This window comes from Macaca fascicularis, chromosome 11 (genome assembly GCF_037993035.2).
Source record: "Macaca fascicularis isolate 582-1 chromosome 11, T2T-MFA8v1.1".
Classification (NCBI taxonomy): Eukaryota; Metazoa; Chordata; class Mammalia; order Primates; family Cercopithecidae; genus Macaca; species Macaca fascicularis.
Genome location: NC_088385.1, coordinates 101,473,819 through 101,490,760, shown reverse-complemented (window position 1 = coordinate 101,490,760; position 16,942 = coordinate 101,473,819). Strand labels below are relative to the sequence as shown.

The 16,942-nt window shown below is 38.7% G+C and overlaps 1 protein-coding gene across 15 annotated transcripts in view; it reads left to right on the top strand.

Moving 5' to 3' along the window:
* The window catches only part of CEP83 (centrosomal protein 83), a 163,493-nt gene that overhangs the window by 22,267 nt on the left and 124,284 nt on the right, over positions 1 to 16,942 (top strand). For 6 of the 15 annotated variants that reach the window (XR_012420494.1, XM_045365720.3, XM_005571875.5 and 3 more), the window contains one exon: positions 1,449 to 1,501. The exons of the other annotated variants lie outside the window; for them this stretch is intronic. The gene's annotated coding sequence lies outside the window, so the exon portion shown is untranslated. The remainder of the gene's footprint in view (positions 1 to 1,448; positions 1,502 to 16,942) is intronic. 15 annotated transcript variants of the gene reach the window in all.

Sequence of the window (16,942 nt, the reverse complement as noted above, 5' to 3'; positions counted from 1 at the left end):
CAACCTCCTTCTCCCAGGTTTAAGTGATTCTCCTGCCTCAGCCCCTTGAGTAACTGGGACTACAGGTGTGTGCCACCATGCCTGGCTAATTTTTTGTATTTTTAGTGGAGATGGGATTTCACCGTGTTAGGCAGGATGGTCTTGATCTCCTGACCTTGTGGTCCACCTGCCGTGGCCTCCTGAGGTGTTGGGATTATAGGCTGAGCCACTGCACCCAGCTAAAATTATTTTTTCGTTGTCTTTGTCAGATTGGGTTAATTTGAGGGCCCTGTCTTTGAGCTCTAAAGTTCTTTCTTCTACTTGTTTAATTCTGTTGTTGGAACTTTCCAGTGTATTTTGTGTTTCTCTAAGTGTGTATTTAATTTCCAGAAGTTGTGGTTGTCTTGTTTTTATGATGCATATTTCTCTGGAGACTTTTTCATCCATATCCTGTTTTCTATTTTATTTTTATTTTATTTTTTTATTTGTTCAAGTTGGTTTTCACTTTTCTCTGGTGCCCCTTGGAGAAGCTTAATAATCAGCCTTCCAAATTCTTTATCTGGCAATTCAGAGATTTGTTCTTGGTTTGGATCCATTGCTGGAGAGCTAGTGTGATCTTTTTGTTGTCAAACTTTGTTTTGTCATATTACTAAAATTACTTTTCTAGTTCCTTTTCATTTGTATATTTTAGTGGAAAGATCTGGAACTGAAGGACTGCTGTTCACATTTTTTTTTTTTTTTTTTGTCCCACGAGGTGATTCCTTGATGTGGAGTCACCGCTTTCCCCTAGGGATGGGGCTTCCTAAGAGCCAGACTGAGGTGATTGTTATTACCGTTCTGGGTCTAGCCACCCAGCAGGGTTACTGGGCTCCAGGCTGATGCTAGCGAATGTCTGCGAGTTGTCTTGTGATACAATCTGTCTCAGGTCTCCCAACTGGATACTGGCACCTGCTCCAGTGGAGGTGGCAGGGGAGTGAATGCTGGTTAGGCTAGCAGTTGAAGTTGTCATATGGACAGACTCAGGACCTATGAGTGTTGCAGGCAGTGGAATTAGCTGTTGTTTTCTCTTTTGGAACAGAGTTGTTCTGTTATGAGTTGCTGTAATGGCTTGAGTCGGTTGGCCTCCAGTCAGGAGGTGGCACTTTGAAGACAGCAGCAGCTGCAGTAGTAGAAGGGGGTATAATCTTGCCCTACGTTGGCAGGGTAAGTACTGAGGTTTCTCAGACGATGGACAGGCCCATAGAGCTCCGGAGAGTTCATGTCTTTTGTCTTCGGAGTTTTTTGGCTGTCTTGTGGCATTTGCATCAGTAAGCTGCTTTTTTCAAAGCGTCTGTCTCTCTGTTTTTTTGTGGACAGTCATGCAGAAGTATCATTAGAGGACAAATGGATATGCTCTAGCAGTAATAAACTGGGGGAAACTTAGTAAGTCCCGTTTGTTCAGATTCCTCTTTGTGTCTTCTTTCTTACAGGTATAGGGAGGACCCCTCTGGATTGAGGATCTTATGACCTACTTTAGAGGAAGGTGAGATAAACCTTCTTGCTTCTGCTTTTTTCTCAAATGCCAAGCAAGGTGCCATATTTTGGGTAAATTCAAAATATGTCTTAAATCCCATCTTTGCGCTTCTGTTGTAGAAAGAACATGTGAGTAGAGGGGGATTTATAAGCGGAGAGAGGTTAGGAACTAGGGTGCAAATTTCAGTATCATTCAGATCAAGTAATAGATGAAGCTTTGAGAGGTGCAGCTTGACATTTCTTACGAGATGGGATAAGGGACTAGAGAATAAGGAAGAGTATTTAATAATTTCAGTTCAAGTGAAGGGACTAGTATAATGCTTTATACAGGTTGAGGATCCCTAGTCCCACAATCCAGAATGCTGTAAAATCTGAAACTTTTTGAGCACCAACATGACACCATGTGGAAAATTTCAAACCTGACCTCGTATGATGGGTTGCAGTCAAAATGCAGGCGTACAACATACAGTTTATTAAGCATCCTCAAGGGAAAAATAAAATTACCTTCAGGCTATGTGTGTGTATAAGGTATATATGGAACATAAATGAATTTTATGTTTAGACTTGCATCTCATCCCCAAGATACTCATTATGTATATGCAAATATTCTAAAATCTGAAAAAATTCAAAATCTGAAATCCTTCTGGTCCCAGGCATTTTGCATAAGGGATATTCAACTTGTGTTTACAGTTTGTAAAGTGCTTTTGCCTACCTAATGTTGTGACATTTTTAAGAGTTTGATTTCTCAACCTTAATTTTTCAAATGTATTATTATACTTGTACAAATTATCTCATTACTATGGTTTCGAGCTTTCCTATTTTCTAAGCCAGTTTTCTTGCGTCTCTGCTGTAAAAAATATTTTCTAAGATAATTTGTATAATTTGAAAAGTCTTACCACAAGGTGTCATTGTAACCTGTAAAAAGAATTTCCATGTGAACATTTGTGGTATCAGTTGTACAATTTTTACATTTTTTGTGTGTTTAAACATTTTTTTCATATCTGTTCCTTATTTTTTAGTTGTAACCTAATATATTGTGTATCTCTTATATTAAAGAAAAAAATAAAATAGCTCATGTTCTTGAGTTCTCATATTTTTTCACAAACATATGCTTTCCACCCACAAATTCTTTTAGAGTGTGTTGCTATAGAGATGATTTGTTTGAAGGAAAGAATGAGGAGGAGTAGCAGCAGGTGGACATTTAAGGAACAAAATCCTCATTTTATGTCTTTGTTCCTGACAGAGCCAGCTTTAGAGTTTGCCCCTCTGCTTTTGAAATCCCTATGGAAGAAAGGTGGATATTCTGAGTGTTTTACAGTGATGGTTTTTGCAGTTTACTAAGATTGATTTGCCAAAGGTCAGTGTACAGGATTCCTCATTCTTATGGAGGATTAGCGCATGAAGTAATTGTAATCTTTGAAACAGCCTTTCTTCCATTTTAACTGGATTCCATTTTAGTGTTCTTTGCTTTCCTATCTTGGTTTCCTGATTGACCTTTTAACTAGTGACATTAAAATACTTTTTGCTGGGGGATGGGTATAAGTATCTAATTATTAAGTCCTGCTCTTACTGCCCCCAAGTTAATTTTTCCCTCTCCTCTCCTCTCCCCTCCTCTCCTCTCCCCTCCCCTCCTCTACTCTCCCCTCCCCTCCCCCCTCTCCCCTCTCTCCTCTCTGTTCTCTTCTCCTTTCGTTTCCTTTCCTTTCGGGACAGGGTCTCACCATGTCACCCAGGCTGGAGTGCAGTGGTGCGATCTCGGCTCACTGCAGCCTCGACCCTCCTGGGCTCAAGCGATCCTCCCACCTCAGCCTCCTGAGTAGCTGGGACCATAGGTGCATGCTACCTTACCTGGCTAATTTTAGTATTTTTCATAGAGACAGGCTTTCACCATGTTGCCCAAGCTGTTCTTGAACTCCTGAGCTCAAGCCATCTGCCTGCCTTGACCTCCTAAAGTGCTAGGATTATAGGTGTGAGCCACTGTGCCTGGCTTCAAATTAATTTTCAAGATTATTGACTACCTGCTGCTACTGTCTTAGTTAAGGCCCTCATTATTGCTTTCCTGGACCTTTGATCTCCTTTTTCTCTTCTATTCCTCCTCCTCAAATCTGTCCTCCACAAATAAACCACTTATTTTTCTGAAATGTAAATGTGAGTCTACCCTATAATGTCTTCTATCCATCTAAGTTTAAAGTCTTTCATTGGCTCTCCAAGACCATGAGATAAACTCTCCAGTCTTCTGCATGTGGCCTTCAAGGCCCTACCTTACCTCCCCAGGGTGTTCTCTCCCTTGCCCTCCACCCCTAATGTTCTTCTCCTTAATCGCCAAGACTTTGTACTTGATGTTTCTTCCTTGCATCCCTTTCTTAATTTTAGCTGCTTCTTTGTGAAGTTTCCCCTGGCAACTTCACTAGCAGAACTAGGGTTCTCTCCCTTGTCCATTCATACTACTGGTAAATATTTTATAATATTTTTATGATTTTTTGGAAGTTCCTCTTTTTTTTTTTTTTTTTTTTTGAGACGGAGTCTCGCTCTGTCACCCAGGCTGGAGTGCAGTGGCCGGATCTCAACTCACTGCAAGCTCCGCCTCCCGGGTTCACGCCATTCTCCTGCCTCAGCCTCCCGAGTAGCTGGGACTACAGGCGCCCGCCACCTCGCCCGGCTAGTTTTTTGTATTTTTTAGTAGAGACGGGGTTTCACCGTGTTAACCAGGATGGTCTCGATCTCCCGACCTCGTGATCCGCCCGTCTCGGCCTCCCAAAGTGCTGGGATTACAGGCTTGAGCCACCGCGCCCGGCCGGAAGTTCCTCTTTTTTTAAACTGGCATATAATTTACATATTTATGGGGTACATGTGTTATTTGTTACATGCATAGAATGTGTAATGATCAAGTCAGGGTACTTGGGGTATACATCACCTTGAGTGTTTACCATTTCTATGTGTTGGGAATATTTCAAGTCCTCTCTTGTAGCTACTTTGAAATATATATGATTCAAATTAATTATTATTAACTGTATTCTGCTGTGCAACATTAGAACTTGTATTGTCTATCTAACTGGATATCTGTATTCATTAACCAAACTTCCTTTATCCCACCTTCCCCCACACACATACTTCCTGGCCTTTTATATCATTTTATTCTCTACCTCCATGAGATCAACTTTTTTTTTTAAGCTCCCACATGAGTTAGAACATGTGGTATTTGTCTTTTTTTGCCTGGCTTATTTCACTTATTGTAATGACCTCCAGCTTTATCCATATTGCTACAAATGACATGATTTCATTCTTTCTCATAGCTGAGTAGTATTTCACCATGTATATATACCACATTTAAAAAAATCAGTTCAGGCCAGGTGCGGTGGCTCATGCCTATAATCCCAGCACTTTGGGAGGCCAAGGTGGGCGGATCACGAGGCCAGGACATTGAGACTGTCCTGGCTAACACGGTGAAACCTTGTCTTTACTAATAATACAAAAAAAAATTAGCCCAGCATCGTGGCAGGTGCCTGTAGTCCCAGCTACTTGGGAGGCTGAGGCAAGAGAATGGTGTGAACCCGGGAGGCAGAGCTTGCAGTGAACTGAGTTTGCGCCACTGCACTCCAGCACTCTAGCCTGGGCGACAGAGTGAGACTCTGTATCAAAAAAAAAAAAAAAAAAAAATTCAGTTTATCCATTAATGTACACTTAAGTTGATTCTGTATCTTTGCTATTGTGAATAGTGCTGCAATAACCACGTAAGTCCAGGTATCTCTTTGACATGCTGATATCTTTTCCTTTGAATAAATACCCCATTGTGGGATTACTAGATTGTATGCTAGTTCTATTTTTAGTTTTTTGAGAAATCTTCATGCTGTTTTTCATATTAGCTGTACTAATTTACATTCCTACCAGCAGCAAGTGTTCCCTTTTTCTCCACATCCTTGCCAGCATCTGTTGTTACTACTTTTTTTTATAATAGCCATTCTAATTGGGATAAGATGATATGTTACTGTGGTTTTGATTTGCATTTCCCTGGTAATTAGTGATGTTGAGCATTTTTTCATGTACCCTTTGGTCGTTTGTATGTCTTCTTTTGAGAAATGTTTATTTGTGGCCTTTGCCCACGTTTTAATGAGACTTTTTTGTTTTTGTTTTTTTTCTGTTAAGTTTTGACTTCCTTGTGTATTCTAGGTATTAGTCCCTTGTCAGATGAATGGTTTGCAAATATTTTCTCCCATTCAATGGGTTTTTTCCTTCACTCTGTTGGTTGTTTCCTTTGCTGTGTTGAAGCTTTTTAGTTTAATATAGTCCCATTTGTCTATTTTTGTTCTTGTTTTCTGTGCTTTTGAAGTGTTAGCCATAATATCTTTGCTGAGACCAATGTCCTGAAGTGTTTTCCCTATGTTTTCTTCTAGTAATTTTATAGTCTTGGGTCTTATGTTTGCGTCTTTGATCCATCTTGAGTTGATTTTTGTACATATGAGAGGTAGAGATTCAATTTAATTTTTCTGCATACGGATATTCAGTTTTCCCAGCACCATTTATTGAAGGGGACGTTCTTTTCCAAATGTATGTTCTTGATGCCATTGTCAAAACTATTGGCTATTTGTGGATTTCTTTTTGGGTGTAATAATATTTCCTTTGTATATCTGGGTGCTCTTGTGTTGGGTGCATATATGTTTAGAATTGTTATCCTCTTGCTGAATTGATCCTTTTACTATTACATCATGACTTTTGTCTCTTTTTACTGTTTTTGACTTAAAGCCTATTTTAACAGATATATGTATAGCTACTCCTGCTCCTGCTCCCTTTTAGTTTCTGTTTGCATAGAATGTCTTTTCCCATCCCTTTACTTTCAGTCTGTGTGTTTTTATAGGTTAGATGAATTTCTTTTAAGTAGTATATAGTTGGGTCCTGTTTTGTTCTATTTTAATTTTAAATATCTATTCAGCTAGTCTGTTTCTTTTCAGTGGAATGACGTTTAATCATTTACATTCAAGGTTGTTATGGATATGTAGGGGCTTGTTTCTGTCATTTTTAAAATTGATTTCTAATTGTCCTTTGTTCTTATTTATTATTATTGTTTGATGGCATTCTGTAGTGGTAACATTTGAGTCTTTTCCTTGCTTGTGTGTTTGCTCTACTAGTGGATTTTATATTTTTATATATTTTCCAGGTGTAAGACTCCCTTAAACATTTCTCATAGGGCTGATCTAGTGGTGATGAATTCCCTCAGCTTTTGCTTGACTGAGAAAGATTTTATTTCTCCTTCATTTATGATAACTTTTCTGGGTATAGTATCCTTGGCTGAGAGTTTTGGGTTTTTTCCCCAGCACTTTGAATATGTCATCCCATTGTCTCCTGGCCTATAAGGTTTTTGTTGGGAAATCTGCCATTAGTCTCATGGGGATTCCTTTATAAGTAACTGGACACTTTCTTTTGCTGTTTTTAGAATTCTCTTTTTGTCTTTGATTTTTGACAGTTTGACTATAACGTGCTTTGTGGAAGACCTTTCTGTATTGTATTTGTTTGGGAATCTTTGAGCCTCTTGTGTCTGGATGTTTAAATCCCTTGCTAGACTTGGGAAGTTTTTATCTGTTATTTCATTAAGCAGGTTTTCTATGCATTTTATTTTCTCTTTGCCTTCTGAGACTCTGAAAATGAGAGTATTTAGTTGCCTTATGCTGCCCATGTGTCACAAAGGCTTCACTCATTGTTTTTTATTCTTCTTTATCTTTTGTCTGATTGGGTTATTTGAAAGACCTGTCTTCAGGTTCTGAGGTTCTTTCTTCTGCTTGATCTAGTCTGTTGTTGAAGTTCTCAAGTGTATTTTGTATTTCACTCAGTGAATTCTTCAGATCCAGAATTTGATTCTTTTTTTTTTTAATGATACCTATCTTTTTCATAAATTTCTCATTCATATTCTAGGAATTGTTTTTCTGATTTCTTTATGTTATTTTTCAGTATTCTCTTGTATCTCACTGAGCTTCTTTAAAATCAATATTTTAAATTCTTTTTCCAGAATTTTGTGAATTTCTTTTTGATTGGGATTTGTTGCCGGAGAATTACTGTGTTCCTTTGGAGGTATGATATTTTCTTGCTGTGATGTTAGTAGCTGGGTGGGTGAGCCCAATCTCAGGTTCCTGGGAAGAGTCCTTAGTTCCCAATGGTGGCTGAGTTGTGTGATCTCCAGGCCTCTGGATCGTGTGCTCTGGCATGGGGGGTGGGCAAGGCCAGGTAGGCTTGTCTTTAGACTCCCCAGTGGTGCCTGTAGGTGCTGGCTGTGTTAGGAAGGGGTGGGGTGATCCTTAGGCCCTCAGCGCAATGTTCATGTTGTGCGAGGCAGTGCCTGTGCTGCAGCCCTACTGCTGGGGAGGGTAGAGTTGCTTTCAGTGATACCAGCTATATGCAGGCAAGTATTAGAAACATGCATTTCACTTGCATTTTAGCCCTGGTGGTGGCAGACCCTACTTGGCTTGTGTTTCAGCCCTGGCATTGCAGCCTGTGTTTCACTCACATTTTAGTCCTGGTGGTGGCAGCTCATGCTTGGCTTGTGCTTTAGACTGGGCAGTGGAAGTTCATGCTTTGCTTATTCCTTAGCCCTGTTAGCACAGTGATGGCAGCTGTGGGTGAGGGACTCTGGGCACGTGAAAATAAGTGGTGGCTCCACTGCTGGAAGCAGTGGGTGGGGTTGGAGCCAGAGGCATGCACTTTGGCCCCAGCATCAGGAACCAGGCATGGTGGTTGCTGTGGGCTGGGTATGTCAGCGGTACTCCAGGGATGTGAAGAGACAGGTGCTGTTAAGCCCAAGCGCAAGGTGCAGTCTGTTGGGACTAGGTTCTCAAAACGGTGTCTTACTATAGCTGCTTGGGACTGGGATGGGGAGTAGGGAGGTAGTGTGCCCCAGCCTGTGCTCCCTCTCTGGAACAGTGCTGTTGTGCAGTCTTCATGCAGCTCCCTATGTTAGTTTCAGGGCCTGTGAGGGTCCAGGGCCTCTACTGTGGCTAGGATTGCAGGTGTCCATGGTGGGAATGTGGACCCCTGGGCATCTCTCATTTACCCTTTCCCCAGACTGGGGAGTCTCACCAGGCTCTTAGCTGATCTCGGATAAGCAGACTGACTCACTTCTCTCTCCTTCCTTGATTTAGGTGTTTCCTGTCGCCTCTTTGTTGAATTCCTTAATGTTTTACAATTTAAAAACTTTCTGAATTTATGACTTTGAATAGGTAATATGTGCACATGGTAAAAAAGTTTTTAGTCCAAAAAGTTTAAATAGTCCATTTTCTCTCATCCTTATTCAGTCAGCAATTGTTGGTTAACGAGTATATTCTGCTGACCATTGTAAACTCCTTGAGGACAAGGGTTTTCTTTTATTTATTTCTGTATTCCTGTATCCAACAAAATGTCTAGCATATTAAAAGTACTTAGAAAATATCCATGGAGTATTCTGAATATAGGCAGGTTCTTCTTTCCTGATGAGAGGTGTGCTTGACTTGATGGTCTATTTATTTTTTTATCTCTCAAAACCCTTTTACTATAAGTAGACCATTCAGTAAATATGGTATAGCAGTCACTTAATCATATTGGTTGTTTAATCAGTTTTTAGAAGTATATGGTTTTAACATTAACCTGCGTGTCTTGAGGATGGCTTTTACTTATCTCCTTTTTGTGGCTGTGAAAAATTTTATACTTGCTTTGTGACAGATTCGAAATAATAAAGAGAATGTGTCAACTGCAGTAAAAATATCAGTTAAATTCAGTTTTAAGTATCAATTTCTCTTTAACTTTTCAGACCAAGGCATAAATCTCATGGAAATAAAATTAAATCAGGATTTATTTAAAAAACAATTTTCAGGATATGTTGTTGCATCCGTAGACCATCTTTATTGTGTATTAGCAGCCATATTATGGGTAGCCTTTTCTATTTCAGAAGAAAGGTGGGACTGTGAGCAAAGAGGAATGTACAACTGAGACAGAGGTGCTGAGTGCTCATAAATCTTCTCAAAGTCCTCATGTTATTATAACAGACCTTACATTAAGAAATGTTAAAATGAATTCGGACAAGAATCATCTTTGCCTTTCAGATCACAACTTTCAGAGACTTTGGTAATTTACACTAAGCATTTGAGGTTGACTCATTACTATGTCCTGCTTTCTAGAATTCTTTTGTGTGAATTAAGCTGTGCAGAGGCAGACAGCACAATCGTAAAAATAGAGTAACATTTTAATTTAGAGTGCTTGGTGGTTGATTGCTAACCACTCGAATACATATCTTCTTCCTTCTCTTTCCTTGCTCTCCCTTGTTTCTTTCTAAATCACAATTACAGAGCCTGGCACCTTACCAGGGCTTTGAAGGGTCTGCTCCCAGCTGCACTTCAGGTTCTGGCAGGGTGTCAAGTTGTGACATTTTTTTTGTACGCAAGACATCCTGGATGGCTATCCAAAGGCTGTTTGGGTGACTAGTGTAGGATTATCTCTGGATTTTGAAGAAATTCATTTCGAATGTTTTGTTTGTAAGTAAAGTAAATGCCTGGTATAGGTCCTCCCTAGACTTTTAATGTTGTTTTTAAAAAACATCATTCACTTTGAGGGCATGTAGTATTTAAAGCATTGTTTTGAAATGTTCAAAGGCATAGCATGTGCTTTTAATGGAATGTGTTTTGGAAGCTTTCCATGAGTATCAGCAGCTGTGCTTTTTGAATATTTTGAATTACCATACTTTGGGGCAGACATTGTACTACTCACTGCTTAAAAAATACAGTGCCTATGCAAAATAAAATGTCATATGGAGGTCTGTAAAGCTGGGACCAGTCAAAAGAAGTGGCAGGAAGGACACATGGATGTGATTATGTGTTTGTAATGGTTGCAAAGAGAAGATGAAGAATTTGGAAAAAGGTTGTACTAGTCTTTTAAAAACTGCCTTTCACTGAGACTAGCCCAGCAAGTACTCACTGATTAACAGGCTGATTGAGATAATGTTTCACTTTTTTTTCCCTTATTTCTGTTTGAACTTTGTACTTTACTTTAAAAAATTTTCAATATGAATTTTTGTATTTAGTAAACTCTGTACAGTAGGAGACGTTTTATTGTGTATTTCAGGCATCTAATGCATGTGTAAGTGTCTTGCAAGTAATTGATAGCTGTGTGTTGACTGATCGAAATCAGAGAAGTCTAACCATGGTAGGAATTTAAAATTGTGTTAGAAATTTTGAGTTTGATAAATTTTATTATAAGTAAATATTAATACAAGAGAAAGCCATTGTATTAGTTACTTGTGGCTGCTGTTACAAATTACCATATAATAGGTATCTCAAAACAACAACAAAATTATTCTTTCAAAGTTTTAGAGATTAGAAGTCAGAAATCAAGTTGTTGGCCAAGCCACGTTCCCTCTGGTCTCTGGGGCAGAATCCTTTCTTTGCCTTTTCCAGCTTTTTGTGGCTGTAGGTTTTGCTTGGCTTATGGCTATATCTTTCCAGTCTCTGTCTCCGTGATCACATTGTCTCTTCCATCTCAAAACTCCCTCTCCTTCTCTCTTAGAAGGTTACATGTGATTGTTTTGGGCCCACTTACATAATCCAGCATAAGCCCCTCCTCTTAAGATCCATAATTTAATCACCCCCACCCCTTTTTAAAAACTATGTAAGGTAATATTCATAGCATCCAAAGATTAGGAAATGACATATTTTGAGGGGCTAGCATTCAGCCCACTATTGTTTGGAAGACTGTTTCTGAATTTGAGAAGAAAAGTAAATTGAGCACATTATTTGTTCATTTGCTATTTTTGAGCTCTTAATATGTGCCTGTGGTTGTTTAGGTGCTGGGGTTATGAACATGAGTAAGACATGTTTCTTGTCATGGACAAAGTTACATTCCATGTGTTATGTATACTAAAATGCAAGATAAAACACGGAATAATGAACTATATATGTTTGGTAGGGTCTTTACTTCATGGAGGAGGTAATGCATTCCTGAGCTGGGTTTTGAAGGCTGAATAGGAATTCACTAGATCAGAGTACAAAGAGATGGAAAAAGCCTTCTGAGCAAGGAAATTAGCATTTACAAAGTCATGGAGGTAGAAAACAGCAGTATATGCTCAGGAAGCTAATGGTAATTAGTGCAATGAGACAAATTTTAGATTTGTTTTCTTTTCTTTTTTTTTTTTTTGAGATGAAGTCTTGCTCTGTTGCCCAGGCTGGAGTGCAGTGGTGTGATCTTGTTTCACCGCAAGTTCTACTTCCCGGGTTCACGCCATTCTCCTGCCTGAGCCTCCCGAGTAGCCGGGGCTACAGGCGACTGCCACCAGGCCTGGCTAATTTTTTTTTTTTTTTTTTTTTTTTTTGTATTTTTAGTAGAGACAGGGTTTCACCATGTTAGCCAGGATGGTCTCAATGTCCTGACCTTGTGATCCACCTGCCTCGGCCTCCCAAAGTGCTGGGATTACAGGTGTGAGTCACCACACTGGTCTGTTTTCATTTTAATATACACATTAGCTATTAAAATCTCCCATTTTGCTGGCTATGAAGTAAATATTCTTTGCTGTGATGGTTCTTAAAGCAAAAATCTTTTCAAAGATTAAGAAGATCTGTGAACAGCCTTTAAATGCATGAAAAAGTGCTTCAGGAAAATGTAAATTAAAATCACAAGGCGATACCACTTTATGCCTCCTAGAATGGCTACAATTAAAAGGACTCACAACACCACGTTATTAACCCACACAACATGTGGATTTGGTTGCTTGGCGGGTATCATCAACTTGGTGCTCACAACCAAGGAGGATTTAGCATGAGGATTTTATTACTTGCAACAAGTAAGGAGAACGTGGGGATAGTTCCCAAAGCAGGGGCCCGAGTCAGGTTTTATAAGTGTAGGATAACAAGGCGTGATCTGATTGGATCTTGCAATGAGGTGGTGCTGGAGGCATGATCTGACAGGATCCCACCATGGGATGATGCCAGAGCTTGATCTGATTGGATCCTGGATCCTGCTGTGCAGTGTCTGCTTCTTAATTCAGTCCCCATTCCTTGGTCCAAGCACTTAGGTTCCTCCTGAGATTGCAGTCTTGACTCATCTTGGCATGCTCAGGTTATGTGAGCTGAGGGTCCATGGCAACTGAAAAATAACTCACAATTTGTTACATAAAAGTTGAACCAGATTGATCTGGTGCAGCTACAAGGTATTGGGAAAAATGTGGAGCAAACAGAATTCTCAATATGTTGGCCGGGCATGGTGCCTCACACCTGTAATCCTAGCACTTTGGGAGGCTGAGATGGGCGGGTCACTTGATGTCAGGAATTCAAGACCAGCCTGACCAACATGGAGAAACCCCATCTCTACTAAAAATACAAAATCAGCCGGGTGTGCTGGCACATGCCTGTAATCCCAGCTGCTTGGGAGGCGGAGGCAGGAGAATCACTTGAACCCAGGAGACGGAGGCTGTGGTGAGCTGAGATCACACCATTGCACTCCAGCCTTGTCAACAAGAGCGAAACTCCATCTCAGAAAACAAAACAAAACAAAACAAAATTCTCGTATGTTTTTGGTTGGAATAGAAAATGGTACAACCACGTTGGAAAAAGATTTGGCAGTTTCTTACACAAAGTTAAATATAAACCTGCTCCATGACCCAGCAATTCGATTCTTAAATGTTTACCACCACTCACCCCCAATCTGAAAATGTGTCCACAGAAAGTCTTGTACAAGAATATTCATAGCAGCTGTATTCGTTGTAAGCAGAAACAACCAAATGCACATCAGCAGGAGAATGGATAAACAATATGTGGTATGTTTAAATGATGAAATGCTACTCAGCCTTAAAAAGGAACAAAGTACTGAGATACACAAAAACATAGGTGAATCTCATAGCCATTTGGGTGAAACAAGGCAAATACATGAGAGTACATACTGTATGATTTCACTTTAATATGTTCTGGAACTACGGTGAGAATAACCACAAAAGTAGTTGCCTCTTGTGGGTCGGGTGATTGGGAAGGCATATGAAGGAACTTTCTGGAGTGATGGGACTGTTTTATATCTTGATGAAATTGAGACTTTCTTGAGTTCTTTTGTGAACTCATGAAATTGTGTACATTCATGTGCTACATATAACCACATACACAACAGTGGTACCATAAGATTATAATGGAGCTAAAAAATTTCTATTGCCCAGTGATTTGTGTTACACTTGCTGTTGGAAATGGGTATTCAGTGTTATGGAAATCAAAACTAAGACAAAGGATCTCTCGGCTAATTTACTTTCTGTGGAAAGGGTGCCGCTTGCTAGCAGTCGTGCCACGAGAGCACACATGAACAAAGGAGACAGGGTCATTTATAATCTAACGCGTCCACCCTATGGCTGTGTCCAATTTCCATTGGCTGGAACGGGACCTCACATTCTGTACTTGTCCTGATTGGCTAGCAACTTAGAACTTCCCAAAAGAGGCAAAGGTAGAGAACAAAGGAAAGGAGGAAGTAACTTGTGGAACGCTGAGAAAGGCCAAAACACCTCCAATTAAGGAAGAGGAACAGGCTACGAACTAATGCTTGCTTGGGCCTGTATAGGCATGCCAGGGCAAATATCTACTCTAAAAGGTGAGGGCTAAGAATACAAAATATATTGCTTTCTTTATTACGACTAGCAGATATTTAAGAATATTTGAATAAATTTTGCTTCTAAGAGAGGCTACTATTTATTCTCAATTAGACTGGAAGGAAAGTCCTTTTGAAGAGGAACCTCTACTTCGTTTTCTACAGTTGCCTCCAATATTTAGTAGAGTAACATGTTGTACAGGTTTGTAACCTACAAGCAATAGGCTATACCATATAGCTTAGGTGTATAATAGGCCATACCATCTAGGTTTGTGTAAGTACCGTATATTCTTTGATGTTCACACAACAATGAAATCACTTAACAATGAGTTTATCAGAGCATATCCTTGTTAAGTGATGCATGGAGATAATATTTGTGCATTTCATTATATGCAAATTTTACTTAAAGGACTGTAAACAAGCACATGGATAAAAGAACTAGTAGAAGAAATTTTAAAAAAATGAATATTACATATCCATGTGGTAGCCTCACAACCATGAGGAGAATTAAGCCAACAGGATTTGTTGGAAGAACGATGAAAAGGACTACGGACCTTGACATGATGCTGATCCCAATGTTTGAGTCACTCTCCCTTCTAAGTCCCTTTTTAAAAAATTGTGAATTATAAGGTTGGTTGCAGTGGCTCATTCCTGTAATCCCAGCATTTTAGCAGGCCAAGGTTGGAGGATGGCTTGAGTGTGGGAGTTCAAGCCCAGCCTGGGCAACAAAGCAGGACCTTGTCTCTACAAAATAAAAATAAAAATTAAAATAAAAAAAATTGTAAAAAGCCAGGCTTAATGGCATGTACCTGTAGTCCCAGCTACTTGGGAGACTGAGGTGACTTGAGCCTGGGAGATTGACAGTGCAGTAAGCTGTGATCGTGCCATTGCACTCCAGTATGGATTACAGAATGTCTCAAAAAAATTATAAATTATAATATACATATAGAAAAGTACACAACGTATAGCTGAGTGATTTACAAAGCAAGTTACAAAGCAAACCTCCATGTATCTGCAGAACTCAAGAAGTAGAACATTACTAGCCTCATCAAGTAATATTTTCTTGACTTTAATGATAATTAATTCCTTTCTTTATACATGCTTATCCTTAAGCATGTATCCCCTATATACTATAGTGCTTTTTTAAATTTTTAAACTTTATATATTTGTAATAAGTTATATATTTGTAATAATTTAGTGTATATTCTTTTGTGTTTGGCTTCTTCTGGACAGTATGTCTGTAATATCCACCCTATGTATAGAGTATCTGTAGCAGGGGTGTCCAGTCTTTCGGCTTCCCTGGGCCACACTGGAAGAATTATTATCTTGGGCCACACATAAAATACACTAACAGTAATGAAAGCTGATGAACGACAACAACAAAAAAAATGCAAAAAAATCTCTCATAAGGTTTTAAGAAAGTTTATGAATTTGTGTCGGGCTGCATTCAAAGCCATCATAGGCTGTATGTGGCCTATGGGCTACAGGTTGGACAAGCTTGATCTATAGCTTATTTTTATTGCAGTATAGTACTAGTTCCATTATACCACTGTTTGTTTCTTCAGCTATTGATGGTCGTTGGATTTGTTTCTACATTTCAGTTGTTAGGAATAATACTGCTATGGACAGTATCATATAAATCTTTTTTGTACCTGTATTTACCACATTTCAAGTGGATATATGCCAAGGAGAGGAACTACTGAGTCATAGTATATGTATTTTTTTAACCTTAGTAGATAATGCTAGTTTTTTTCCAAAGTGAATATGCCAGTTTACACTACAACTTTGCATCCTCTCCTCTCCAGACTTACCGTCTTTTTGGTTCTCTCATTGAGATTTAAATATGAATAATTTTTATAAATTAGTAATTAAAAAGACAATTCAACAGAAAAAATTGGGCAAAAGATGCAAATGGATATTTTATAAAAGAAGATATCTAAATGGCCAGTAAACAAAGAAAGGTGCTTGGTCTCATTATTTATCTGGGAATCACCTTTTAGAGTTTAGACATACTATTTTTCCTGCCTTGCGTTACTGAATATTTTTTGCTATATTGTGGCAACTTTTTGCTTCTGCTTTTCACATTTCAGTCCAAATGGAATTAATTTTAGTGTGTAATATAAAGAAAGGCCCAAGTTTGTTTTTTTCTACAAGGTGATCTAGTTGTCCCAGTGGCGTTTATTGAAGACTCTCTTCTTCCAGTTCAGCAAAACTACCTTAGTTCTAAATTATCTTATATGGGTGGATCAGTTTATGGGCTGTATCCTGTTTTATTGGTCTCTTTGTCTATAATTAAGCCAACGGCATACCATACCATCTTAATTACTGTATATTTATACTAAGTATTGATATATAGTAAAGTCCTCCCATTTTTTTTTCTTTAAAATCATTTCCACTGTTGTTGGTATTGCATCATCTGTAGATTGGGGAGAATTTGTCTCTTTAGAATGTTTTCTAATCCATATACCTGATCCATATCTCTATTAGGTCTTTTTTAGTTTCAGTAGCTAGCCACAGTTTTCCTATAGTAAATAGTTTGCACATCTTTTTACCTAGGCTTTTGGTATTTTTTAATGTTATTAAGAATGTCTTTAAAAATACTTTGTTAAAGAATATCACTATTGAAAAAATAAAAATATTTTGTTGCTGGCGTATAGAATACAATTAATTTTTGTATATTGCTCTATCTACCAACCTTGCTAACTTGCTTTTTCTAATTATTTTTCTGTGATTTTTTTTAGATTTTCTACATACACAATCAGAACATCTGTATATAAATAATTTTTTTTTTTTTTTAGTTTTTTTTTTTTTTTTAGTTTTTATACCTTCTATTCCTTTGTTTTGTTCCAGTTCTTCAATACACTGTTGAATAAAAGTGGCAATAGTG